We start from the raw sequence: 27,103 nt of genomic DNA, 5'->3' as shown, positions 1-27,103 counted from the left end.
AGTATCAACGGTTTTCAGCCCAACCATTCTGAGCTTTATTTTGCCGTTGTAGCTGAAGTGCTAATTTGCAGAAACAAAATTCTACATTTTGACATTGGTTCAGATCATTGATTGAACCATATCCACGTCATTCCCTTCTTGGTTCTGTGAAGAGTTTCAGTCTCTGGTAACCCGAGCTGAGACTGTGATGTCATCATGCCTCATTCCACCAGTAAGAGCCAACCTCATCAGTGATATCACAATGGCTTGATTGTCCAATGTCTGACCCACACAATATGTCATGGTCATGTTAACGAGTAGACTAGCAGTTTTCATTATAGATTAGCAGGTAGATGTGATCAACTTTGTTTTATAAAAAGTTTTTATTCCCATTGCAGAGAATGAGGAACAATTTGATACCTGAAACTGCTCACATGGCCACAGTAGTTACAACTTCTGTACATTATTGAATATTATGAAGAGTCTGGAAACCAGATATCAAGGCCCAAATTCTGAAACCAGCGCCTAAAGTTAGATACCTATTTCAGAGGCGCCTATCAAGAAAGCGCAATTCTGTAACAAGGCGCCTCTAAAAATTTAGGCGGCCTTCAAAAAAATAGGCGCTATGCATGTTAGGCGTGGGCGTGGCTACGTGTTAGGCGCCTTCTTACAGAATCGCTGCTCTTAAGCGTGCTTAAGCGCTCGCATGGGCGCCTAATTTATAGTTGTGCCTAGAGCTGGCCTATTTCTTGGGCGTCTCCAAAATAGGTGCCTCTCAGCGCGATTCACTAAACAGCGCCCAATTTTACTTGAATCGCGCTGAACGGTACCTAAGTAGGCGCCTATCTTTTGGGCGCTTCTTAAAGAATTTGCCCTCAAGTTTTCTCCCCACAAGGAGGTGATAAAACTGGTCATCTTTGCTCTGTCTTGCTTAAACGTAATGAGTTTCTACAGGTCCAGTATTCAGCAGATGTTACAGGTGACCAACATATAACAAAGATCATCAGTCCAAGACTAAGCAAATGTAGCAGAAAGATAAATAAATATTTCCCATCATTCTGAGTGCCACTGGCTTGATTAAAATGATTTTCCATACACACCTTCATAATTTACAATACAATACAGAGTCTTACATACTGCAATTCTCTGTAAGGAATCTATGTAGTTTATAATAAGAATTAGATCAGGTTTTGGAAGTTACATTATTCGAGTGGCGGAGGTTGTTGGGAGGAAGGGGTGAAGATAAGAAAGAGGTTATAAGGAGAAGAGGTATGTCTTTAGTTTTTTTTCCTGAAGGCAAGGTATGTGGTGGGTTGTCTTAGTTGTATTGGTACTTTGTTCCAAACGCTGGGAGCTTGGCATTCGAAGATAGCCTCAAACATCTTCTTCTGCCATATTTTTTTGAGGTGATGGGAGGGTTAGTTAGAGCGCTGCGTTGCACGTGAATTGAAGAAGGAATGCGGGACTTTGATATCAGACGTTAGTCCCTCTGATATGATTCAAGTCTACAAAATCCAGAGTGGAGTAGAACGGGTACAAGTGGATCGATTTTTCACACCGTCAAAAATGACAAAGACTAGGGGACACTCGATGAAGTTACAGGGAAATACTTTTTAAAACCAATATAAGGAAATATTTTTCCACTCAGAGAATAGTTAAGCTCTGGAACGTATTGCCAGAGGTTGTAGTAAGAACGGATAGCGTAGCTGGTTTTAAGAAAGGTTTGGACAAGTTCCTGGAGGAAAAGTCCATTATTGAGAAAGGCATGGGAGAAGCCACTGCTTGCCCTGGATCGATAGCGTGGAATGTTGCTACTCTTTGGGTTTTGGCTAGGTACTAGGGACCTGGATTGGCCACCATGAGAACGGGCTACTGGGCTTGATGGACCATTGGTCTGACCCAGTAAGGCTCTTCTTATGTTCTTATCACTTTATGAATCTATCTTGAAATGGATTCTCTCGTTCATAGGTAGCCAATGCAGTTGTTTCTTGCCCTTTTGCCTTTTTTTTAGGATTAGTCTTGCAGCTGTGTTTTCTAGTATCTGGAGTCTCTTTTGCTTTTGTTTTTCTGTATAACTCTATACCAGTGGTCTCAAAACTCGCACCCCGCCAGGTACTATTTTGAGGCCCTTGGTATGTTACCATTGTTCTGGAATGTTGCCCACCTCACTGCTGTAACCTCACGCAAGCGCTTTCCTGCATGTTGCACTGCTTCCAGTTGTGTATAGCTGAAATTATCAGAAGCAATTAAGGAAAGATTTATAAACTACTAGCTGATGCCCCGGCGTTGCACGGGTATTTAATTATAGCAATAACACTGTAAATGGATTCAAATAAAGATACTTTATAGTGGTGAATGAAATTATTTTTTTACAGCTTAATAAAAAGTACAATATTCAAATTATAATGTGAAATATTTGACAAAATGAATGCAATACAACTAACGCAAAACGTGATTATAAACAACATTTTTAGTTTCACCTCCAGGAGCAAGAACATATAAATTGTTGGGTGAACCCACCCTTGAGCAAGCAACATAGAGTTGTGGGCCGAGAGACCCCCAGAACATATCACCCCAGGTAGTGAGGGATCTGCATACCAAGTTTCGTTCAAATCGGTCAAGCCTTTTTGAATTACTGTGAGAATGGCAGCTTTTTACTTTTTTTCCATTGACATGAATGGGTGAAATCTGATGTTCTGTTTGTAGCTCCGCCCACGTGTGCAGGTGGGCCGCGAGACCCCCAGAACATATCACCCCAGGTAGTTGGAATTACTGTGAGAATGGCAGCTTTTTACATTTTTTCCATTGACATGAATGGGTGAAATCTGATGTTCTGTTTGTAGCTCCGCCCATGTGTGCAGGTGGGCCGCGAGACCCCCAGAACATATCACCCCAGGTAGTTGGAATTCCTGTGAGAATGGCAGCTTTTTACATTTTTTCCATTGACATGAATGGGTGAACTCTGATGTTCTGTTTGTAGCTCCGCCCATGTATGCAGGTGGGCCGCGAGACCCCCAGAACATATCACCCCAGGTAGTGAGGGATCTGCATACCAAGTTTCGTTCAAATCGGTCAAGCCTTTTTGAATTACTGTGAGAATGGCAGCTTTTTACATTTTTTCCATTGACATGAATGGGTGAACTCTGATGTTCTGTTTGTAGCTCCGCCCACGTATGCAGGTGGGCCGCGAGACCCCCAGAACATATCACCCCAGGTAGTGAGGGATCTGCATACCAAGTTTCGTTCAAATCGGTCAAGCCGTTTTTGAATTACTGTGAGAATGGCAGCTTTTTACATTTTTTCCATTGACATGAATGGGTGAAATCTGATGTTCTGTTTGTAGCTCCGCCCACATGTGCAGGTGGGCCGCGAGACCCCCAGAACATATCACCCCAGGTAGTGAGGGATCTGCATACCAAGGTTCGTTCAAATCGGTCAAGCCGTTTTTGAATTACTGTGAGAATGGCAGCTTTTTACATTTTTTCCATTAACATGAATGGGTGAAATCAGATTTTATGTTTGTAGCTCCGCCCACGTGTGCAGGTGGGCCGCGAGACCCCCAGAACATATCATCCCAGGTAGTGAGGGATCTGCATACCAAGTTTCGTTCAAATCGGTCAAGCCGTTTTTGCGTGATCGCGGCACATACACACACACACACATACATACACACATACATACCTCCGATTTTATATATATAGATAATGAGTTTTACCTCATGCAAAGTTGTTATTTCTTCAATAAGACATTAACTATTTTTCTGTGGCCCTCCAAGTACCTACAAATCCAAAATGTGGCCCTGCAAAGGGTTTGAGTTTCAGACCACTGCTCCATACTGTAGACGTTACATCTTACAAAGTCCAGAAGGAAGCTCTTTTTGGCACATAAGAACATATGAATTGCCGCTGCTGGGTCAGACTGGTGGTTCATCATGCCCAGCAGTCCGCTCCCACGGTAGCCCCCAGGTCAAAGACCAGTGCCCTAACTGAGACCAGCCCTACCTGCGTACGTTCCGGTTCAGCAGGAACTTGTCTAACTTTGTCTTGAATCCCTGGAGGGTGTTTTCCTCTATAACAGCCTCCGGAAGAGCATTCCAGTTTTCCACCACTCTCTGGGTGAAGAAGAACTTCCTTACGTTCGTACGGAATCTATCCCCTTTCAACTTTAGAGAGTGCCCTCTCGTTCTCCCTACCTTGGAGAGGGTGAACAACCTGTCCTTATCTACTAAGTCTATTCCCTTCAGTATCTTGAATTTTTCGATCACGTCCCCTCTCAGACTCTTCTTTTCAAGGGAGAAGAGGCCCAGTTTCTCTAATCTCTCGCTGAATGGCAACTCCTCCAGCCCTTTAACCATTTTAGTCGCTCTTCTCTGAGAGACTGAGGTCATACTCCACCCCCTGCAGTTCATTGCTGTCACGGTTTTGAGAAAACGAACCCATTTGGAGAAACTGCTCCCAAGAGAAATACAAATCCTTATTCTGCAAAGATCACTTAGCTTGGGAATTGAGGGTACAAGTAAATATTAAAGCATTCAAAAATATGCCAAAAACTTTATCTTTCCGTGAAGCATTTGGGCAAGATTCAATTTTGCCAGAAATAATCCATGTTTATTGGTGAAATGGGTCTTTCAGTGAGAATCCCGCGGTGTAGAATTTATACAGGAAGTTCATAGCTTGCATATGGGGATGAATGTGTATATATCTTTTTGAGTGTATTTATATAGGTCTCTTCTATTTTAAAATGAAGTTCTTTTCTATATATTAGATATTTGTAAACCTGTCGTAAGAACAAGCAGTATAACAAGTTTTAATAAAACATCACCAAAACTGGATAGCTGTGAGCGGTCAGCATGATCATTGTCTAGAAATGATGAAACAGGCTGTGGGTGAACCCTAAAAGCCAATTTTGGAGCTTTAGAGGTATATAATGGTTACTTCCAACATCCTAAATTCTGCAGGACACAACGTACCTCCCCCCCCCCAACACCAGCGATGACCAGCAGGAGGGATCCCCAAGCCCTCCTGCCGGAAAGAAAGCACCCCCTGAATCCTCTAACCCCCGAATGTAAACCCAAACCAACCCCAACCCCCGGACCCCCTCTCTAACCTGAAAAGATGGCCAGCTGGCCGGGTCCTTCTTCTGTCCGTCCGTCCCGCCTTCCTCCAAAGGCCAGGACTGCCCCTTCCTGATGCATGAGCGGACTAGATGGGCCATTTGGCCTTTATCTGCCATCATGTTTCCATGTTTCTCTACGATCGATCACTTAAGACTAAAGACACTTACAGAAAGATTTAGAGATTGTGTCATAAAAGTTACTCTCCAGAAGAGAAAAGGAAATAGGACAGAAATATTCAATTGCGTAGGGGGCATTAGTAGAAAAGAACACCACAAGGAGGCATTAGTAGAAAAGAAAACCACAAAGGAGAGGGGGGGTCATAATTTCAAGATGGAAGGAAGGAAGCTCAGAGAACATGCGAGAAAAAACATGCGTGGAACTGCTTAATCTGTAGAAACATAAATTACATTACATTACATTAGGGATTTCTATTCCGCCATTACTTTGCAGTTCAAGGCGGATTACAAAAGAATTATCCAAGATGTATTACAACAAGAACTTACAAAAAAAAAAAATTGGTCATTTTCAAAAAGAGTAAGAAATGGGTAAGGTTATTTGGGGTAGTTGGCTTTAGTGAGAGGTGGAGTTTGAGACTTGCGGTATTACTTCTTTTTTCAGAGTTTTCTTGAAGAGTATGGTCTTTATTTCTTTTCTAAAAGTCTTGTAGACGAGGGATGCCGTCAGTAGATTGGCGATTTGGTTGTCTAGTTTGGCTGCTTGAGTGGCCAGGAGGCCATCATATAGTTTTTTCCGTTTGACCTCCTTAATTGGGGGGTATGAGAATGGGGTGTGAGTTTTCCTATGTCTGGTTGCGGTGTTGTGGATGAGGCGGTTATTCAGGTAGTTTGGACTGTCTCCGTATAAAGTCTTAAATAGTAGGCAGTAGAATTTAAATTGTATTCTTGCTGGGATCGGAAGCCAGTGCGATTGGAGATATGCTTCAGTAATGTGATCATGTTTCTTTAATGAGTAGATGAGTCTTAGTGCTGTGTTTTGGATAGTTTGTAGTTGTTTTGTTATGGTTGTAGGGCATGGGAGGTAGAGGATATTACAGTAGTCAAGTAGGCCTAGTATTAAGGACTGAACTATGAGCTGGAATTGAGTTTTCTCGAAGAATTTCCGAACTTGTCTTAAGTTTCTCATGACAAAGAATGACTTTTGTATTGTTTTATTGATTTGCGGTTGCATGGTGCAGCATCTGTCGATAGTTATTCCTAGCAGTTTTAGGGTGGTTTGTATGGGGTAGTTGATTGTCCAAACCAAAAATATTTCACAGATCGCATTTTTCAAGAAGAGCTTAGGGGTCCTTTTACTAAGGCGCGCTAGTGCGTCTTAGCGTGCGCTAAATGCTAACACGTGGCAACACGTCCATTAGATCCTTTGGACGCGTTGCCACGGGTTAGCGAGTAGCGTGCATTTAAGACACACTAGCGTGCCTTACCCCCCCCCTCTTCTATGAAACTGCGCTCGCAGTTTCTAGCCCAGAGAGCTGCGCTGAATGGCCCGCGCTGCTCTCGACGCTCACAGGAACTCTATGAGCATCGGGAGCAGTGCGGGCCATTCAGCACGGCTCCCCGCGCTAGAAACTGCTAGCGCAGTTTCGTAGAAGAGGGGGAGTAGGAAAAGGATCCCTTCAGTGCACTTCTAAACATAAGTTAGATTTAATTCAATTGCAACTTTTAAAGAGCCATCAGAAGCGGCAAACCAAGGCATACAAGGTACCAAAATTTAAGGAGTTAAACGCTGTTGCGCTTCTTCGTCGGCTCATATCTTGGGTACTTAAGTTGTAATACTCATATATCTCTTGCAATTTTCATTAATTTATATTATATTTTCAAAGTTATCCAACTTATTTGAAGAGTTTCGGCAAGGTATTAAGCCAATACCCAGATGATAAATGCACCAGCGCCGACATGTATGTTTCGTATACACGATACTGCTTCGGGGCGCGCTATATTTAGACAGCATTTTTAACGTGAGCAGCAGGAACCCTTATCTCAACGTGAGTAGTGGAACTGCTTAATGGCAGAAGTAGTAGAATTCAATTATATTTAATGGTCAGAGAACGACATAGGGATGGCGATGTGCAGTAATCCATAGTAATGGTAATATTTTTACACAATTACCACGGGGATGGGGGGGGGTCAAAGCTTGCAGGAATGGGGTGGGGATAGAGTTTGAGTTTGCAGGAAGGGGGACAAACTGTGTCCCCGTTTCATTCACTGGTGAGAGCCAGGGAGGAAGATGATGAAAATGGAGCAGGGGAGGGAAGCTGGTCATAACGACCCCCCCTCCCCCCCAATCTATACTAGGTCACTAAAGTTAGGGCCACTTTGTGCACAAGTGACAGAATACCAAGTTTTAAATGCCACATTAATGCATGCAAATGCAAGGGAGGGCATTCGGGGGTGTGGGGCATGGGTAGGTTTCACATTTTCATGTGTGACTTACGGAATATTGTACATTAGACATCACAGTGCCACATTTAAGTGCCCAGATTTATACTTGCTATTGATAGGGCGTAAGCGTGCACGCTTAAATATTGATACGTAAACACCAATTTAAATGCACAGATGCCATGACAGAATGAGGCCCACATTCCTTATATGGCATCCTAAGTTGCACATGCAAATTAGTGCACATAGATAATTTGGCTCAACAAGCCACTCGCCACTGATAATTGGCAATTAACAGTAATAACTGATGCTAATTGACACTCATTAGAAGTTCCAAGCACAACCTTGTAGGCGCATTCTGTAAAGTGGTGAGCATCACTTCTAGTGCGCGAATCTCAAAAGGGGGCATGGCCAGGGGAGGAGCACAGGAGGATCATGGGTGTTCCTAGAAGTTAAGTGCATTGCTATACAAAATGCCCAATCAGCACACCTAAACATTCTGCCGCAAACGGCTGCTAAGTACGATTCCATATAAAACATAGAAACATAGAAAGTGACGGCAGAGGCGCGTGTGGTATTTGAATGTTTCGATCATGTCCCCTCTCTCCCTGCGTTCCTCTAGGGAGTAGAGCTGCAATTTATTCAGCCATTCCTCATACGAGAGATCCCTGAGCCCTGTGACCATCCGTGTGGCCATTCGTTGGACCGACTCAAGTCTCAGCACATCCTTGCGGTAATGTGATCTCCAGAATTGTACACAGTACTCCAGATGGGGGTCTCACCATGGACCTATATAATGGCATTATGACTTCGGGCTTACGGCTAACGAAACTTCTGCATATGCAACCTATGATTTGTCTGGCCTTAGATGAAGCTTTCTCCAGTTGAGTAGCAGTCTTCATGTCCTCACTGATGATTACCCCTAAGTCTCTTTCCGCTACAGTTCTTTCTAGGATCTCACCATTAAGAGTGTAAGTTTTACATGGATTTTTGTTGCCAAGGTGCATGACCTTGCATTTTTTGGCATTGAAATTTAGTTGCCAGGTCCTGGACCAATTCTCCAGTAGGAGGAGGTCTTGTGCCATACTATCGGTCTTGGATTTGATGTCAGGTCCTGTTGTGTTCTTGTCTACTATATTGCATAATTTGGCGTCATCGGCGAATAACGTTAATTTACCTTGAAGCCCCTCAGCCAAGTCCCTTATGAAGATGTTGAATAAGATTGGGCCCAAGACCGAGCCCTGCGGTACTCCACTGATCACCTCTGTCATTACGGAGGGGGAGCCATTCACCACCACCCTCTGAAGTCTACCTCCCAGCCAGTCCCCCACCCATGTAGTCGAGGTATCGCCCAAACCTATAGAGCTCATTTTGCTCAACAACCTGCGGTGTGGTACGCTATCGAATGCTTTGCTGAAATCTAAGTACACGACATCCAGGGACTCCCCAAAATCCAGCTTCCTCGTCACCCAGTCAAAGAAGCTGATCAGGTTGGATTGACAAGACCTCCCCTTTGTGAACCCATGTTGATGGGGATCTCGCAGATTCCCCTCGTTCAGGACCGTATCCAATTGGTGTTTGATTAGAGTTTCCATCAGTTTGCTCACTATTGATGTGAGACTCACTGGTCTGTAGTTTGTAGCTTCCGTCCTGCATCCTTTTTTGTGGAGCGGGATGACATTAGCCGTTTTCCAGTCTAGCGGGACTCTTCCCTTGCTGAGGGAGAGATTAAAGAGTGTTGATAGTGGTTTCGCCAAGGTGTCTCTTAACTCCCTGAGTACTCTGGGGTGTATGTTGTCCGGCCCCATAGCTTTGTGAACCTTGAGTTTGGATAGTTCACTGTAGACACTACTGGGCGTAAACTCGAAGTTGCAAAACGGGTCTATCGAGCTATCCCTTGTTGGTAGCTGAGGGCCGGATCCCGGTGCCTCACGGGTGAAGACTGAGCAAAAGTATTCATTTAACAGTTTAGCCTTCTCGGAGTCTGATTCTACATAGTTCCCTTCTGGTTTCCTAAGGCGTACTATCCCTCCTGTGTTCCTGTTTCTATCACTAATATACCTAAAGAATGCTTTATCGCCCTTTTTGATGTTCTTTGCTAGATTCTCCTCCATCTGCAATTTGGCCTCTCTGACTGCCGTTTTGACGGCTCTTGACTTGGCCAGATAGTCTTCCCTGGAGTCCTTCTTCCCTGAATGTTTGAAGGAGATGAATGCTCTTTTCTTCTCTTTTATGAGGTTGGAGATCTCCGTGGAGAACCACTGCGGTTTGTTTTTTCTTCGTCGTTTACTTACTGATTTTATAAATCGGTTTGTTGCTTCGTGTATGGTAGCTTTCAGTGTTGATCACATTTCCTCTACCTTATCAGTCTCTGCTTGGTTTTGCAGCGACTGATGGATGAATTCCCCCATGTTCTCGTAGTTGGTGTCCTTGAAGTTGAGGACCTTAGTTAATGTGTTGGATTTGGTGAAACCTTTTCTGAGGCATCCCTGTCCCATCCCCGCGAGTTGTGTCCCTGTCCCATTCTTGCGAGCTCTGCCTTAACCTCACAAGCCTCAAACACTTATGATTTTAAAGTGTTTGAGGCTTGTGTGGATGAGGATGGATCTTAGGCATTGGTGGAATGAGTCATTATGATATCACAATCTGAGCTCTAGAATGTTGCTACTTAGGATTTTAAAGCGTTTGAGGCTTGTGCAGATGAGGACGGAGCTTAGGCATTGGTGGAATGAGGCATTATGACATCACAACCTGAGCTCTAGAATGTTACTACTTAGGATTTTAAAGCGTTTGAGGCTTGTGCAGATGAGGACGGAGCTTAGGCATTGGTGGAATGAGGCATTATGATATCACAATCTAAGCTCTAGAATGTTGCTACGTAGGGTTTGAAAGTCCTTAAGGCTTGTGCAGATGAGGACGGAGCTCATGAGTGATCCCATGGGGACGGGGAAAATTTATCCCCGTGACATTCTCTAGCGTGCTGCATCTCGGTGATTCATTTTTGGAATCTTTATAGAATTGCCACCACGTATACTGAGTGGCCCTTAGCCGCTGACAGCTACTGTGTCATTGAGACATGCTTCTGTCAGGCAACATGCCTTGATCAGGTGCACGTAATGTTCCCTCTAAGCCAGTGGTCTCAAACTCAAACCCTTTGAAGGACCACATTTTGGATTTGACGGTACTTGGAGGGCCTCAGTAAAAAAGAGTTGTCTTATTAAAGAAATGACAATTTTGCATGAGGTAAAACTCTTTATAGTTTATCAATCTTTCCTTTTGGCTAAGTCTTAATAATAATATTGTCATTTATAGCTAAAGAGACATACGATCAAGAAACTGTTTTATTTTACTTTTGTGATTATGATAAACATACCGAGGGCCTCAAAATAGTATCTGGCGGGCCGCGAGTTTGAGACCACTGCTCTAAGCTGAGCGACAGTCCTCCACCTCCAGTCCTGACAGTGGGTGGCGCTGTTTCACTATCACATTTTCAATAGCGAGGGACAGGCAAAATCTGCAAAAGTCCAGGGAACCTGACTGTTCTTAGCAATTGAAAACACAGTTCTGAAGCAGCACCCCCCACTGGCAGCAAAGCAGGTGGAGAACTCATGCTCAGCTTAGAGGAAATAGTGGGTGCAAGACTCACCGCTTCTTCCACAGATACCATATGATTGCAAATTTAAAAAAGACGGGACGAGCAGGCATGCCTCTATGAAAATTTCTGTGTGGCCGCACCGTGTTAACATAAGAGATAGTCAGCATAAATCCTAGAAGATAAATCTGCCTGGAAGAACGCTGACACAGGGCATGCAATGTAAACCAGACTGCTAACCACCCATTAGTCCTCCCACATGTGTAAAATAAAGATTGTAATAATGCCACAAAGATCTGAAAAATAATCCCGTGCTACCCCGATCACTGACATATTACACTTCGCTTCACAAAACAAGTTATGCGTAATGTAAACTGGATTCTCTAAAAGGATTATTCTATCAGGGAAAGGGGAGACAGATGTCTGGGCTGCAGAAGTGCCGACAGCACAGCGAGGTGGAGTGGAAGGTAATATTTTAACAAAGGCATCAGCACTTGATGAATCCCTCTTCAGTTCTACTGATCCCGTGCAGTCTGGATAAACAGAGATGCTGCAGTCTTGTTCGGTGGCTGCGTTGCAACTCCCCCCCCCCCCCAAGATTGCTGATACACAATGCAGGGCTTTGTATCCTAACCACACAACAGAGTACATGCTGCGGTGAGTATAGCAGATTAACTCAGGCTTCTGTGTAGACATTTGTGGCCTGCACTGAGGTCCAGTTGCTGGATGGAGATTTTAGGCTAGGTCCAAGGGATTTTTCTATTATGGTTTCTGATCCATTTTGGAGAGTTTTTTGGGGGGGGGTCTCACCATAAAGTATAAGGGGGTATATACATCTGACACCCTCTAAGGTTCCCCACTGCTCCATTACTATGCTGGCCCCTGCCACGTCCAAATGGTCTGGATTAGGACGTTTTGAAGATGGAAATTTTTGTATTTGAAAATGGCCCCAAAAGTTACACGTTCTAAAGGCCAAGATACCCACATAGGTCATTAAAAAGAATTGGGCATCTAGCAGTTTCAAAAATAAATGTTTCCCCACTCCGATATCTGAACGTCTTACAGGATACGTCCAAAGTCAGACTTAGATGCACGGTTGAAAATGTCCCTCCACATGTCTGCAGCACATAGAAACATAGAATATGATGGCAGAAAAGGGCCAACGGCCCAACTAGTCTGCCCAATCATGATCCCTTCCACCCTCGAGATGCTTAAGACTTGTGAGCCCTATGGCTGATGTAAGTGCCTTGTATCTAGATGGTAGGTAGGGGTGTGTATATTCACTCAGCCTACCATTCTTTAAAGGAACATTAGAGCAAGGCTCCTACCAGATATTCTCTGGTTACCTAATTGAAGGCTCTCTCTTACAGAATCAGGGATCCTTTCTCCAGGGCAAATAATACAATACAATCTTTATTTAAATACCGCCAATACCTCCATGAAGTTTACATACATAATTATGAAGATACAAATTATTAAATAGTATTACAATATTTAGGAATTATTAATAACAAATTCTTGAAATGGGTCTTTAGGTCTTTTTTGAAAATCTTAAAAATTAGATTGCCGGTTAATATTAGTCGGCAAATTTTTCCAAAGTTTTGCGGCTTGATAAGCCCATGTGCAGTTAAAAGGTCTATTGCATCTTATGTTCTTAAGGACTGGATGCCGAAAAGTGTCATTATTTCTCAGATTCCAAGATGGTTTATTAGAAAAATGAAAGAGCTGAGGCATACGAGTATTTTAGCCAATGCAGTTCTCATAGGTAAAGTGTGATCTTATCACTTTTCTTCAATCTGAAGATTATTCTAATGGCTGGATTCCGTAGAGTTGGTGATCCTACATCCTGGGAGTCATTTCTCCAGATTCAGTCGCTAGAAGACTGTGTTGGGGTGGAGAATCAATTCTCCTACAGCTATTCATTATTTAGCTGCATCTTGGAGCTCATATTCCCATCCTGATGGTCATTTCCCAGACCCAGGTCTCTCTCACTTACTCAAGGCTAGCTAAGCAGCGTTGAGAGCATTTTACTGCGGACCGGTGAGGTATATGCGCCAACGCTCAGTGAATTCCTATCAGTGTCGGCGCACTTACAACGCTGGCCCACGTTGCTTAGTAAAGTCCACTTTCAAACAAAGCCCTCTAAGTGCCACACAGCAGTTTATAACTTTTTAAAAGCTTCAGCGGAGCCACTCAGCGCTCAAAATATCTCATTGCACTAAGCTTTACACTCCTGAGCTCACCTACGCTTCAGCCCCTGGTGCTGTAGTCATGGTTTACTGGTATCAGCAAGAAGCTTCTATGGGGTTCAGAGGAAAATTTATGCTATACGAAGGGCCACTGAAAAGTTCTCAGCCCAACCAAGAAAGTTGGGGCCGTCTCCATTGAGGACTCTACTAGGGCTTCCAGTCGTCCGGGTTTTGAAAAGCCTCCCTCAAAATCGCTGTCGGGCAGAAGGGCAACGCGATGACATCACACACACGCATGCCCGCCGGCCCGACCAGAGCAGGGGGGCCGGGCTAGGGTAGGATTGGGGGCGGGGATGGGTGGAAGTGGGCGGGCCTGGGGGCGGGTCGAAGGAGTATGGATTTTCCGAACTGAAAATCTGGTAACCCTAGACTATACACTTAGGGTTCCTTTTATCAAGGTGCGCTACGGGGGTTAGCGCGTCATACATTTCATCACGCCTTAACCCCCGCGGCAAGCCGAAACACTAACGCCTCGTCAATGGAGGCGTTAGCGACTAGCGCGGCAGGCGGTTTAACGCGCGGTGTTTCGCGCATTAAACCCCTACCGCGCCTTGATAAAAGGACCCCTTAGATCTTGTTTTACAAAGCTGAGCTAGCGGTTTTAGCACGCGCGCTAGACGCTAACACCAGCATTGAGCTGGCGTTAGTGCTAGCCACATAGCGCAGGTTTAGCGCGCGCTAAAATTCTGCGGGCGCTATAAACGCTATCGCAGTTTGTAGAAGGAGCCCTTAGTCCAGTGATTTTCCACTTTCTCCGTTCCATAGTTTTCAGTGGCCCCTCCTAGCTGTTGGCGCTGTGTTCACGCTTTAGCTGTATTGATGCGATTCCCTCTGAAACGCTGATGAAAATCTGCTCAGAATGTAAGAGTTGCCCTATTGGGTTAGATCAATTGTCCATCTACCCAGCGTCCTGTTTTTAACGATGGCCAATCTGGCAGAATCCCAAAGCGTAAGAAGATTCTGGAATCCCAACAGGTAGCAACATTCCATTCATCCTCCCCCTTAACAATGGTTTATGGACTTTTCCTGCACAAATTCATCTAAACCAGGGGTGTCCAACCTTTTGGCTTACCTGGGCCGCATTGGCCCAAAAAAATGTTTCTGGGGCCGCGCAAACGCTGCAGCAAGACAGAGGAGGGAGCCGGCAAGATGGTAAACACCCGGGGGCAGCAGAGGAAAACACTGCATCGCCCTTGACTGGGGGCCGCACAAAATATTTCACGGGGCCACATGCGGCCCTCGGGCCACACGTTGGACACCCCTGATCTAAAACTTTTTAAACAGAGCTACGTTAACTGCTTTTATCACTTGTTCCTTCAATAAGGTCTACAACTTAACTGTACATTAAGTGAAATAAAATATATATATCGTCTCTTATTTATTTTAAATGTACTCAGTCAATTCATGGTGTTTGTACTTGTTGGAAGCATCTGTCTGTGCCGTATTCATGCTTTAGCATTACCACCTGACATCTGCATTGGTTTTTGATAAGAATGATGTCTGCAGGTAAACCGAATGGACTATTTTAAAAGAATGCTTTTTAATAGATGGAATATGAAAAGCAGCAAGTGATGACCTCTGGGGAGTGCTGGAGGACCCCTGTTCCCCTCATTTCAACAGCTATACATTATCTCTGTTTGGAAAATACTTGCTCCGTCCCCCTCTCCAAGTTGGATGGGCAGGAACGGACGGGATAAGCAATTAGATATACGTTGACCCGATACCAAGGTCCTATGCTAAGTCCTTACATTATTTATAGGTTCATTTTGCATATTTATGCTTCTTTGTTCACTTAAATTAATGGAGGAGGTGGCGGAGCAATGCTCGATTAGACAGACCCCTTGACAGAGCAGCAATCGTTGCACTATTGTGAAGAGGGAAAGGGTGTCTGGGGTCTTTCCACCTTTATCTATGATTTTTTATTTATGCCAACACTGGGCACTTTAAATCAACATTTAAAAAAATTTTATAAAAATTTTTTTAGGCATATTTAATAAGGATTTTTAACGTATTGTTGAAAATTATATACCCGCTCTGCTTTTGATGACTGTTTTGCAGATAGTCTGGTGAAGTAATTTGTCTTTGCTTGCTCTTCCGGCACCCAAACCTTCAGTCGTATGACATGGCTTCCTGTAGCCGTTAATCCAGAGGTTTGATATGTAGTAGAGTATGACACGGTGACAAAATTCATCACCGTTCCCATCCCCGCGGATAACCGTGGGAAATAAACCCATGTTATTTTCTAGTGTCTGTTTCATCCTCTGTTCTTCTACACCAGCATTCTTCAAAGCAAAGCTTGCGGGTCAGTGGTTGTGGCCATTCATGCTCTGATTCTTATGTGAGCCAAGGATAATGAAGCCATTGTGACATCACTGATGTGATTGGCTCTTAGGCACTGGTGGAATGAGGCATTATGACATCACAATATCTGCTCTGGATACCAGAGACTGTCATTCTGTAGTGTCTATTTCAACCTCAGTCCTTCTACACCAGCATTGTTCAGAGCAAAGCTTGCGGGTCAGTGGTTGCGGCCATTCATACTCTGATTCTTCCCTCTTTCTTTAAAGAATGACATGAAGATGGTTTCCCGCGGTTATCCGCGGGGACGGGAACGGTGATGAATTTTGTCACCGTGTCATTCTCTAATATGTAGCATCTTTTTTTAGCGCCAAAGGCTCTAATTCTATCAACATCGCCTAACTCCTAGGCCCCACTGAGCAGAATCGCGCCTAGCAGCTCGTAAGCACTCTTAAACATCGGTAGATGTTGAAAGCGTGGGCGGACTGCCATTAGGCCAGGACGAGTGCACCTATGTCAAACCAAAATCTGCCCCGATTCTGCCCCCTAACCATGCAGGTAGATGCCTTGTCTCGAAGCGGTGGGTGCCTCCCAAGTTAGGTGTCTACCCGCTAATTAATTTTGACATCATTTTAATGGTCTTTGTGATGGCACTTTCAATTATCAGCGCCCATTAAGAAAATTAAATCGGTTGCCTAGATTGGCAAGGCGCGCTGATCTCAGCGCCCAATTGTAGACATCATTCGTAGAATCTGGGCCAAAATGTCTTTACCAGGCAGCTAGTGTCCTGCTCCCTCTCGCATGGCTTTTCATTTGCCCTGGATTTACTTAGTATAAAACTTCTATCCAAGAGAACCGCCCCCCCCACCCCCCCCAGCAGAAACTGCAGTGAGGACCATAATGGTGACAGAGGTTTGCCCTTTACAGCTGTTCCTGCTTGGAAAATGAGGGGAGCTCATACAATGTAGAAGAAATCTATGAGGACAGGCAATCTGATAGTTAAAATAGTCCAACTACGTTTTCCCAGGCGCAATAAGATCTTTCCATCCTGCATATCCTTGTGTTTAATCTGCAGGAGTCAGAAATGACAATTTTATACTTTTTCACTAACTGAAAGATTAAGAAAACCCATGTCACCAAACAGTGCTGAAAAGTTCTCAGCCCAACCAACCGACTTCCTAAATTCTGAGCGTTATTTTGCCACCGTAGCTGAAAAGAGGGTTGTCATATTTCATTAAGGCCCTCTTTTGCTAAGGTGCACTAACCGATTAGCACGCACTAATCAATTTAACGCACGCTAAACGCTAATGCTTGCATGTTAGTCTATGGATGCATTAGCATTTAACGCGCGCTAATCGGTTAGCGCACCTTAGTAAACGAGGGGGTAAGTGACAATTTTCAGAAATGAAATTTCTTAGGTTTGGGGGGTTTTTAGACATTGTTTCAGATCATTGATTGAATCATATCCACGTCATTCTCTTCTTGGTTGGGCTGAGAACTTTCAGTTTCAGTCTCTGGTAACCAGAGCTGAGCTTATGATGTCATAATGCCTCATTCCACCAATAAGAGCCAACCTCATCAGTAATGTCACAATGGCTTGACTGTCCTATACTTGGTTCACTTTTATTACATACCAGGCTGAAAAGTTCTCAGCTCACCTAACCAACTTCCTAAATTCTGAATGTTATTTTGTCATTATAGCTGAAACCAGGTCATTCTCTTCTTGGTTGGGCTGAGAACTTTTCAGCACCCACTTCTACAGATCTTATAAATAACATTATCAGGTGTGTGGGGGGGGAGGGGGGGAGGGAGATTGTTGGGTGTTTTCTTGGTTTTTTTTTTAAATCAGGAATGAATGCATAGGTTACTCGTTCCAGAGGGGTTCAGAATTTCAGATTCCTCAACATTTGCTGCTCTCACTCTGGAAACACGCCATTTTTTGCTCACTGCCAGCACTTTGGTAATTCCCACCCCCACGACCACCGCTGCCCTACAGAACTAAAGAAGTGACGCATCTGCTAATCCTAAACTTAGGAACGGTTTACATTTCATCTCTGTGCAGCCCATTTTTAAAAATATCATATTGTTTTTATTTCAAAAATCTTTTGGGGAACCTGGCAAGCAACCTCTAGCAGCAAAGCCCAGGACAGTGAGAGAGAGAGCGAGAAAGCCCAGGCAAAGACCTAAAGCAGCTTCGCCTAAAAACAAACAAATAAACGATTACGCCCCCCTCGACCCCTCTGATCAGGAAGTTTCTGCAATGATGCACAGGAAAATACACCCTCTGCCCTCAATCCAGAGGCATTATTAATCCTGGGATGGTGACTTTGCAGTAACCACTGACTTTCCTGTCCAAAAGTTTGTTTGCTTCTCAAATCCCAACTCTGCAGGGGAAACATCCCCCCCCCCCCCCAAGGATGAAATCTGAAGGATCTGTGGGGAAGGGGTAAAACGCAGACCTCACGGACCTGATGGACCTTGCGGATCTAAACCCGCACGGCCTTAAAGATCTGAGGTCCGTGTCCATGCCACTTGTAGTTTCCGTCTCTGACAGACCTCGATGAGATTTTAGCGCTGACAGATCCTAATACTTTTCCCTCCCTATGCTGGGACGGGTCCAGATCTGTGTGGTTCTGAAAAGTTCCCGCATTACCCCCTCCCCTCCCCCAAAGTGATCAGAACCTAAGAAGATCCCAGCCTTCTACAGGGTCATCTGTGTTACTGGAAATGTGCTGGAGGGTTCTTGTTTGACCCTCAGCCAGTTTCCTCCAAAATTCCCTAATCTGCCATAAGCACATCGCCAGAGAGCATCAAAAACCTGAACAGAGGAGCATTTCTTACCCTTCAACCACTAAAACCAACCCATCGCCTCTATATATCCTGCTAGAACCTAAGCCCTGAGCAGACATGACTTCTGAGGTTTATTTGCGCTAAAAATAAATCAATAAAAAAAGGAGCCATCATCTCCAAGATCATAAAACGAATTGACATCAGCGTTTGCCGCAAGATGAACGTGCAAAGCTCCCTAGTGGAACGGAAGAAACAGGCGCGCACATTCACTGCCGTGGACTCTGCCAAGTTTTACACTTTGGGAATTGTGAAACAGTGAAAAAGACGTCACCATCATGCTCGGTTTTGTGTCTCAAAATCGAGTCGTGATGTGCATCTAAGTTTGTGAGGGAGGGGGTGGGGGGGGTGGGGAGAGAAGTGTTTGGAAAGTGCGTGGAATGTACTGTATAGACTTTGGGATTGTACCTGAGCTGGGCACTATAGATTTGTATTTTCTTAGAACTATATTAGGGAGTGTGCGGCACAGTGGCTTCAGCACCCTGAGGTTGTGGGTTCAAATCCCATGCTGCTCCTTGTGACCCTGGGTAAGTCTAAAGCTTCCGATCCTGTACCGACGATCGCAAAACCAGTTTTACTGCGGCCTCAGCACCCTGAGGTTGTGGGTTCAAATCCCACGCTTCTCCTTGTGACCCTCGGTAAGTCTAAAGCTTCCGATCTTGTACCGACGATCGCAAAACCAGTATTACTATGGCCTCAGCACCCTGAGGTTGTGGGTTCAAATCCCATGCTGCTCCTTGTGACCCTGGGTAAGTCTAAAGCTTCCGATCCTGTACCGACGATTGCAAAACCAGTTTTACTACGGCCTCAGCACCCTGAGGTTGTGGGTTCAAATCCCACGCTGCTCCTTGTGACCCTCGATAAGTCTAAAGCTTCTGATCTTGTACCGATGATCGCAAAACCAGTTTTACTATGGCCTCAGCACCCTGAGGTTGTGGGTTCAAATCCCACGCTGATCCTTGTGACCCTCGGTAAGTCTAAAGCTTCTGATCCTGTACCGACGATCGCAAAACCAGTTTTACTACGGCCTCAGCACCCTGAGGTTGTGGGTTCAAATCCCATGCTGCTCCTTGTGACCCTGTGTAAGTCTAAAGCTTCCGATCCTGTACCGACGATCGCAAAACCAGTTTTACTACGGCCTCAGCACCCTGAGGTTGTGGGTTCAAATCCCATGCTGCTCCTTGTGACCCTGTGTAAGTCTAAAGCTTCCGATCCTGTACCGACGATCGCAAAACCAGTTTTACTACGGCCTCAGCACCCTGAGGTTGTGGGTTCAAATCCCATGCTGCTCCTTGTGACCCTGGGTAAGTCTAAAGCTTCCGATCCTGTACCGACGATCGCAAAACCAGTTTTACTGCGGCCTCAGCACCCTGAGGTTGTGGGTTCAAATCCCACGTTGCTCCTTGTGACCCTCGGTAAGTCTAAAGCTTCCGATCTTGTACCGACGATCGCAAAACCAGTATTACTATGGCCTCAGCACCCTGAGGTTGTGGGTTCAAATCCCATGCTGCTCCTTGTGACCCTGGGTAAGTCTAAAGCTTCCGATCCTGTACCGACGATCGCAAAACCAGTTTTACTACGGCCTCAGCACCCTGAGGTTGTGGGTTCAAATCCCATGCTGCTCCTTGTGACCCTGGGTAAGTCTAAAGCTTCCGATCCTGTACCGACGATCGCAAAACCAGTTTTACTGCGGCCTCAGCACCCTGAGGTTGTGGGTTCAAATCCCACGTTGCTCCTTGTGACCCTCGGTAAGTCTAAAGCTTCCGATCTTGTACCGACGATCGCAAAACCAGTATTACTATGGCCTCAGCACCCTGAGGTTGTGGGTTCAAATCCCATGCTGCTCCTTGTGACCCTGGGTAAGTCTAAAGCTTCCGATCCTGTACCGACGATCGCAAAACCAGTTTTACTGGTTTTGCGATCGTTGCCCGACCCAATTCACTAAACTACTGGGCGATGAATTTCTGACCTTATCCGATCCATTCATGCAAATTAGTAAAACCCCATGCAAAATAGCCAAGCGATTGATTCATTAGGAAGAGAGTGAGCCCACCGGGACAGATAGGGAAATATGCTTGAGTACCTGAATGTGAACCACTTAGACTACGAGTGGTATATAAATATGAAAATCGCAATCGCCACCAAAGTCACAAATTCTCTCTCCCCGTTTCCAGTGCCATCCCCTTCTATTTAAAAGAAGAGAGAGAGAGAAAAGAAGCTGATGCCCCCGAGGATTTCCAGGGTCTCCCAATACAAACTCACCCTCCCACCATTCAGCTTGCAAAACATCCCCAGTGCATCCCACTTTCCCCTGTTTAAGTATTTTGCGAATGTTTCGCATTGCAGAGAGAAAAAAAAGAGGGGGAGGGGGTGAGCCCCCTCTCCCTCACTGAGGAGCCAACTCGCACTTACGGCGGCTGACCCCACCCGCTTGGCCATTTGTTCCAAACCGTTTGGAGAACTCCCCCCCCCCCCCATTTCAATAGTTTCTTTAAGGGGTGCGTGAGCAGAGAAGAATTTCCAAAGTGCAGCTGAAACGTTTGCTCTAAGAATTGCTCGTTAAAAAGAATCGCTTTCCGAGCGTCGGGAGTCGAACGGTCTTTGGGACGTCCTTACCTCGTCGCTGACATCCAGGGGCTCCGGGCTAGTCGCACTTCCAAGCTCTAATTCTTTCCGAGTGCTTTGGGCTTTGTGGTTTCCTCTCTCTTTTGGAAAAGGAAAAAAAAAAAAAAAATCCGCTTTATCCAAATGATCCCCCCCCACCCTAGTGCTTCTTCGACTTTTCAGTCCGCAGCCTGGAAGAACGCGCAGGAAACCCCCCCCCAACCCAACCCAACCCAACCCGATCTGCTTAAGGATCCAGCGATGGATGAGTTCCCTTGAAGGTAGAGCTCAGGCTGCAACGGTGACCGGAGCTCTTCCACCTCAGACAGTGCGGCATCATTTCTGGGCAAGTTGCAGGTTCATAAATCCAGCTTTGGAGTTAATTGTTGATTGAATTTATTTTTGATTGCAATTTTTTTGGGCATCCAGCTGTACTAAGACTGCAGCATGCGGGAGCTCTGCACACCTCACGGACCACCTCCTCAACCCCAGAAGTTGCCGGATCAATGCTCCCTACAAGACCAGGAGTGGAGCAGCCACGGGACCCTGCCTTTATAGGGGCAATCGAAGACCACAGAGATCTAAGGCAGGGCTTCCCAAACCTGGATCTCCACAATGAATATGCATGAGCTGAGACTTCCAAATGCTGGATTTCCACTGTACCCAGACCACAAAGTGTGGTCATCGTGGAGATGCAAAAACCCGGACTGGCTCTTGCCCTTGGATTCTCACAGCAGGTTAGGGAAGCCCTCCTTGTGACATCAACCCTCCACCAAAGGAATGTTGAAGGCCCCTCCTCAAAATAGCAACTGTGTTGAAGTTATTCATTTCTGGTCAAACTTTTATTTTATTTTATAAACAAGGGATTCCTCTTGCTGCTGATAAGGAAACATTCAGATGCAAAAATAAAATAAAATAATCAGAACTTGCCAAATGCCACATTCCCAGTGCCGAGTTGGTGGGTTCATTCCTCGTGCCCTTTTAATGGGAGAATTGGATTTTCTGGAGAATGCACGAGAATGGCAGATGGCGGAGCATAAATGGATTATTTTCCATGTGGGGGTAAAGGAGGGAAGGGAGGTGGGGGCTGGTAGGGGGGTTGATTTGGGTCATATGGAAACATATTTGGAAGGAATGATAGAAATATGTATGTAAATATTATAATTGTGAATCTATTTGAAGTGAAATCTATTTGTATTATATTCTATTTAATTATTTCCTTCATTAAAATGGTATAAATTACATGTCATGCCGATTTGTTTAGGATGTGATGGGAATAGAATTCCGAACGCCTTCTGCACTCCAACCAGGAATGGGTTTCAGGGTTAACTAATGTCTGAATGTTTCCTTGTTTCTCCGAACCACTGTGCGTAATAATATCTCATCTTGTTAATTGTAGATATCCTGACAATTAGACCTATTTGGTGGGCCAGGGTGTGTTTATGCTTCTAGAGTGGCGGGTCCTGAGGAGTCTGAAAATACTGCATAGAATAGGAAGAGACCATAAAGCCCATTTTTACCAAATGCTCTACTCTGAAATTTTGTCTTTTTCTTCCTGTGCTTGTCCTAAGTTTTCTTGAATTCAGATGCTGTCTTTGTCTCCACTAGGAAGCTGCTTAAATCTCAGATTTTATACCATATGAAAATATCCAATACCAGTTGCAATTCAGATATTGCAAAAGAAAAAAAGAAGACAAGGGCATAAACCTCTAATCGGCAGTACAGCTTTCCTGAGATGAGCAGCCTGTAGCCAACCTTTCATGTACCAAGAACCAGGAAGACCAGTATGAAAAAGGTTAAAGGCTGCTCGCTCCCCCTTATCCCCACCAATTTCTCTCTCAAAATCATCCCCTGCCCTGTCTTCGTTGGTCTTTCCCTCCACACTGTGCAGCCTCTCTGCTCCAGCCCAGCCTCTCCTCTCGCTCTCCCACACATGCCTCTCTCCTTCTCTCTGCAGTTTCTCAGCTCCCCCCTGCTCCCGGGCTATCTCTTACCTTGCTCGGATCTTCTCCAGTCTTTGGTTGCTAGCATATGGGACCAGCAGTTGCCCTGGACCTCCTCCTCCATTTCCTTTGTGCCTAGTAGGTGGACTCTATCAGCTGTCCCGAGCAGCGCTGGTCCATAGGCAGCCATGAGCCTCTGTCCTGCCTCACCCATAGTTTATTTATTCACATCATTTATATGCCACTCGAGCCAAAGCAGCTTATAATACAAAATTCACAATAAAAATTCATATTCAACCCCCCTTCCCCATTCAACTCAGCATCTGTCCTTTCCTACCTCCATGGTATCCAGTATCTCTCCTTCTCAAACTCACCCTTCCAAGGGCACCAGTACCTCTCTCCTTCTCTTCCCTCAAGGTGTCCAGAATCTTTCTCCTTCCCCTCCCCCCACAGGTGTCCAGCATCTTTCTCCTCCTTTACCCCACCTTCAGGCATCCAGCATCTCTCTCCTCTTCCTGCAGGTGTCTAGCATCTCTCCTTCCCAAACTCACCCCTCCAAGGGCACCAGTACCTCTCTCCTTCTCTTCCCTCAAGGTGTCCAGAATCTTTCTCCTTCCCCTCCCCCTCCCCCCACAGGTGTCCAGCATCTTTCTTCTCCTTTACCCCACCTTCAGGCATCCAGCATCTCTCTCCTCTTCCTGCAGGTGTCCAGCATCTCTCCCCTTCAAGTTCAAATTATTTGATATACCGCAAATATAAAACAGAAGGTAAAATCTCAGTGGTTTACAATATAAAAATATATATATATATGAAAAAATAAAAGTATTAAGCATCTATCTTCCCTCCTTTCCTTCTCCCAGGGTTTCCAGCATTTCACCCCTCTTTTTTTTCCCCTGTCGGCCCTGCTGGTGATGCCGCCAATGACACCTACCTAAACTGCTATCAGAATGGAGACTGCATATTAACAGAAAAGAAACCGCAGTGGCGGGTCTTTGATGCCCTGCCAGAAGGGATGGGATTCAGCATGCTTTGACAAAATAGCCTTACTATGTCAGACCAATGGTCCATCAAGCCCAGTAGCCCATTCTCACGGTGGCCAATCCAGGTCACTAGTACCTGGTCAAAACCCAAGGAGTAGCAACATTCCAGAATCTCAAAGAATAACAAGATTCTGGAATCTTAAAGAGTAGCAACATTCCATGCTACCGATCCAGGGCATGCAGTGGCTTCCCCCATGTCTGTCCCAATAACAGACTATGGACTTTTCCTCCAGGAACTTGTCCAAACCTTTTTTTTTTTTAAACCAGCTATGCTATCTGCTCATACCACAACCTCTGACAATGCGTTCCAGAGCTTAACTATTCTCGGAGTGAAAATATATTTCCTCTTATTGGGTTTATAAGTATTTTCCTGCAACTTCATCAATGGTCAAAGGTATGCCACTAGCAGGGCCTTTATAGGGCTGTCCTCCCTCAAGCCTTCCACCCTCTTTGGATGCTTAGATCACTTGCCCCTGTGCAGGTCGATGGTGAGGCCCCACTTGGAGTATTGTGTTCAATTTTGGAGACCGTAACTGGCGAAAGATATAAAAAGACTTGAAGCATTCCAGAGGAGGGCGACAAAAATGATAGGAGGCTTGCACCAGACAATGTATGAGGAGAGACTGGAAGCCCTGAATATGTATACCCAAGAGGTAAGAAGGGACAAGGGAGATATGATTCAGACATTGAAATACTTCAAAGGTATTTATGTAGAACAAAATCGATTCCAGAGAAAGGAAAATGATAAAACCAGAGGACATAATTTGAGGTTGAGGGGTGGTAGATTCAAGAGTAATGTTAGGAAATTCTTCTTTACGGAGAGGGTGGTGGATGCGTGGAATGCGCTCCCAAGGGAGGTGGTGGAGAAGAAGACGGTGACAACATTCAAATAAGCGTGAGATGAGCACAGAGGATCTCTAATCAGAAAACAATGGGTATACATCGAAGGAACTAAAGCCAGTACTGGGCAGGCTTGCACGGCCTGTGTCTCGTATATAGACATTCAGTTGATGACTGGCTGGGATGGTTAAGATGGGCTGGAGTGAGCTTTAATGGAGACTCCAGTAGATGGCACCTAAGCACACTACCGGGCAGGGCTCTGAGTTTCTGGCCCCGAAATATCTAAATTAATTTATGGAGCATGTATGTTTGGACAGACTGGTTGGACCACTCGGGTCTTTATCTGCTGTCATGTACTATGTTACTTTGTCACCTAGTGGTAGGCGATGCATGCCATTGCAGTAGTTTTAAAACTCGTGGAGGGGCATTTCCTAATTGCTGCTCAAATGGTACATAACATCTGGCACAGAAGTTTAAATACATAAATAAATAAAAGCAAACGGCAGCTGAAGATGGGTCAGCTGAAAAGCTCCATGTTCGGGGGGGGGGGGGGCATGAGCCACACTTTGTCCTTCAATGAGCCCCGTGTGACTTGAAGGATGAAGGTGATGTGCTGCCAGTATGAAAATGGGTCATAATCTAAATCCCATTCCACTAACCAGGTATGACACATAGGGTGGTGAGAAGGACTTGATGGAGCCTGAGCCAAGGTTAATTTTCCCCACCTCTACAACTCATGAAACCATTTTTCTTTTCCTGAATTAGAGATGTGCATCTACAATTATGATTGCTCCTGGCAGAGGTAAATATTTCTGTCCTGTACAGACTTGCAGGCAGTAACACTGCCTATATAATAAGATGTTTTATATCAGACACTTTAGCCTTTACTGTGCATGGGATACATTTGTAACTTTATTCACATTGGACCAACTCAACTTGTGCTCCACTGTGCCAGACAATGGCTGAATGGAGTGGGAAGAAATTAGACAAAAAGGGGTGCCAATTTTGCCAGAGAATGTGGTGAAATCAGTTAGCTTAGCGGGGTTTAAAAAAAGGTTTGGATCAATAAACCTTTTCCAAGATAGTTAGTTTTATTGCATATTTCATTGATTATGTGAACTGCTCTGTTATTATATAAGGAAGGGCGGTATATTAAATAAAATAAAATAAACCATAAAAACCATAGTTGAAAAAAAAGGTTTGGATAATTTCCTAAAAGAGGAGTCCATAGGCCATTATTGAGATGGCTTGGGGGGAAATCCACTGCTTATTCCTAGGGTAAGCAGCATAAAATCTGTTTTACTAGTTGGAACTTGGGCTGGCCTCTGTTGAAAACAGAATACTGGGCTTGATGGACCTTTGGTCTGTCCCAGTATGGCAGCTCTTATGTTCCTATGTGAGCCAAGTATAGAAATAATCAAATCATTGTGACATCACTGATGAGGTTGGCTCTTAGGCATTGGTGGAACGAGGCATTATGACATCACAATAAGAAGTCTAGGATGTTGCTACTCTTTGAGTTTCTGCCAGGTACTTGGGATCTGGGTTGGCCACTGTTGGAAACAGGATACTGGGCTTGATGGATCTTTGGTCTGTCCCAGTATGGCAATTCTTCTGTTCTTACGATTGACTAAATACCCCATAGTGCTTTATAACCAACTAGCTGATCACCCGGCGTTGCCCAGATATCCCAAACCCGGATTTCCCAATCCCAATCCCAGATATCCCAATCTTGGATATCCAAATCTCATCAGCAAGAATGGCCCTCTCTATGGAGCTGAACTTGGACTTAAACATCAGCGGGAGTGTCTCAGCGAGCCCAAAAACTATGGATTAGACACTTATCCTTCATATCCTGTAGTCGGGCCTCACGCTGTTGTACTGTCTCTGAAGCTCTAGATATAGCAGCTCTCTCTTTCATATCCTGTAGTCGGGCCTTATGCTGCTTGACTGTTTCTGAAGCTCTAGATGTAGCTATGATTGCACTTGTCCAATTACATTACGTTTCCTTGGAGGCATTGCTACAGCAATGACAGCACAGCACAGTGTACTCAAAACAGTGTACTCATGGTTTATATCGGTGGTTTTTGTATTTTGATTTAGCACAGCACAGTGCGACATCATTCCCCAAGCTTCACACAATTGGTCAAAGCAATATCTGTCTTTTTTTGATGATTATTTACATGTAACCCCCTTCAC

General features: G+C 44.9%; 1 protein-coding gene across 1 annotated transcript in view; it reads right to left on the bottom strand.

The window, feature by feature from the left end:
- RSPO1 (R-spondin 1) overlaps positions 1-21,228 on the bottom strand; it is a 79,159-nt gene extending 57,931 nt beyond the window's left edge. Inside the window, exon 1 of the mRNA XM_033956290.1 lies at positions 21,094-21,228. The gene's annotated coding sequence lies outside the window, so the exon portion shown is untranslated. The remainder of the gene's footprint in view (positions 1-21,093) is intronic.
- Between the last annotated feature and the right edge of the window lie 5,875 nt (positions 21,229-27,103).

The sequence above is a fragment of the Geotrypetes seraphini genome, chromosome 8 (assembly GCF_902459505.1).
Source record: "Geotrypetes seraphini chromosome 8, aGeoSer1.1, whole genome shotgun sequence".
Taxonomy (NCBI): domain Eukaryota; kingdom Metazoa; phylum Chordata; class Amphibia; order Gymnophiona; family Dermophiidae; genus Geotrypetes; species Geotrypetes seraphini.
This window is presented reverse-complemented; position numbering and strand designations above follow the sequence as displayed.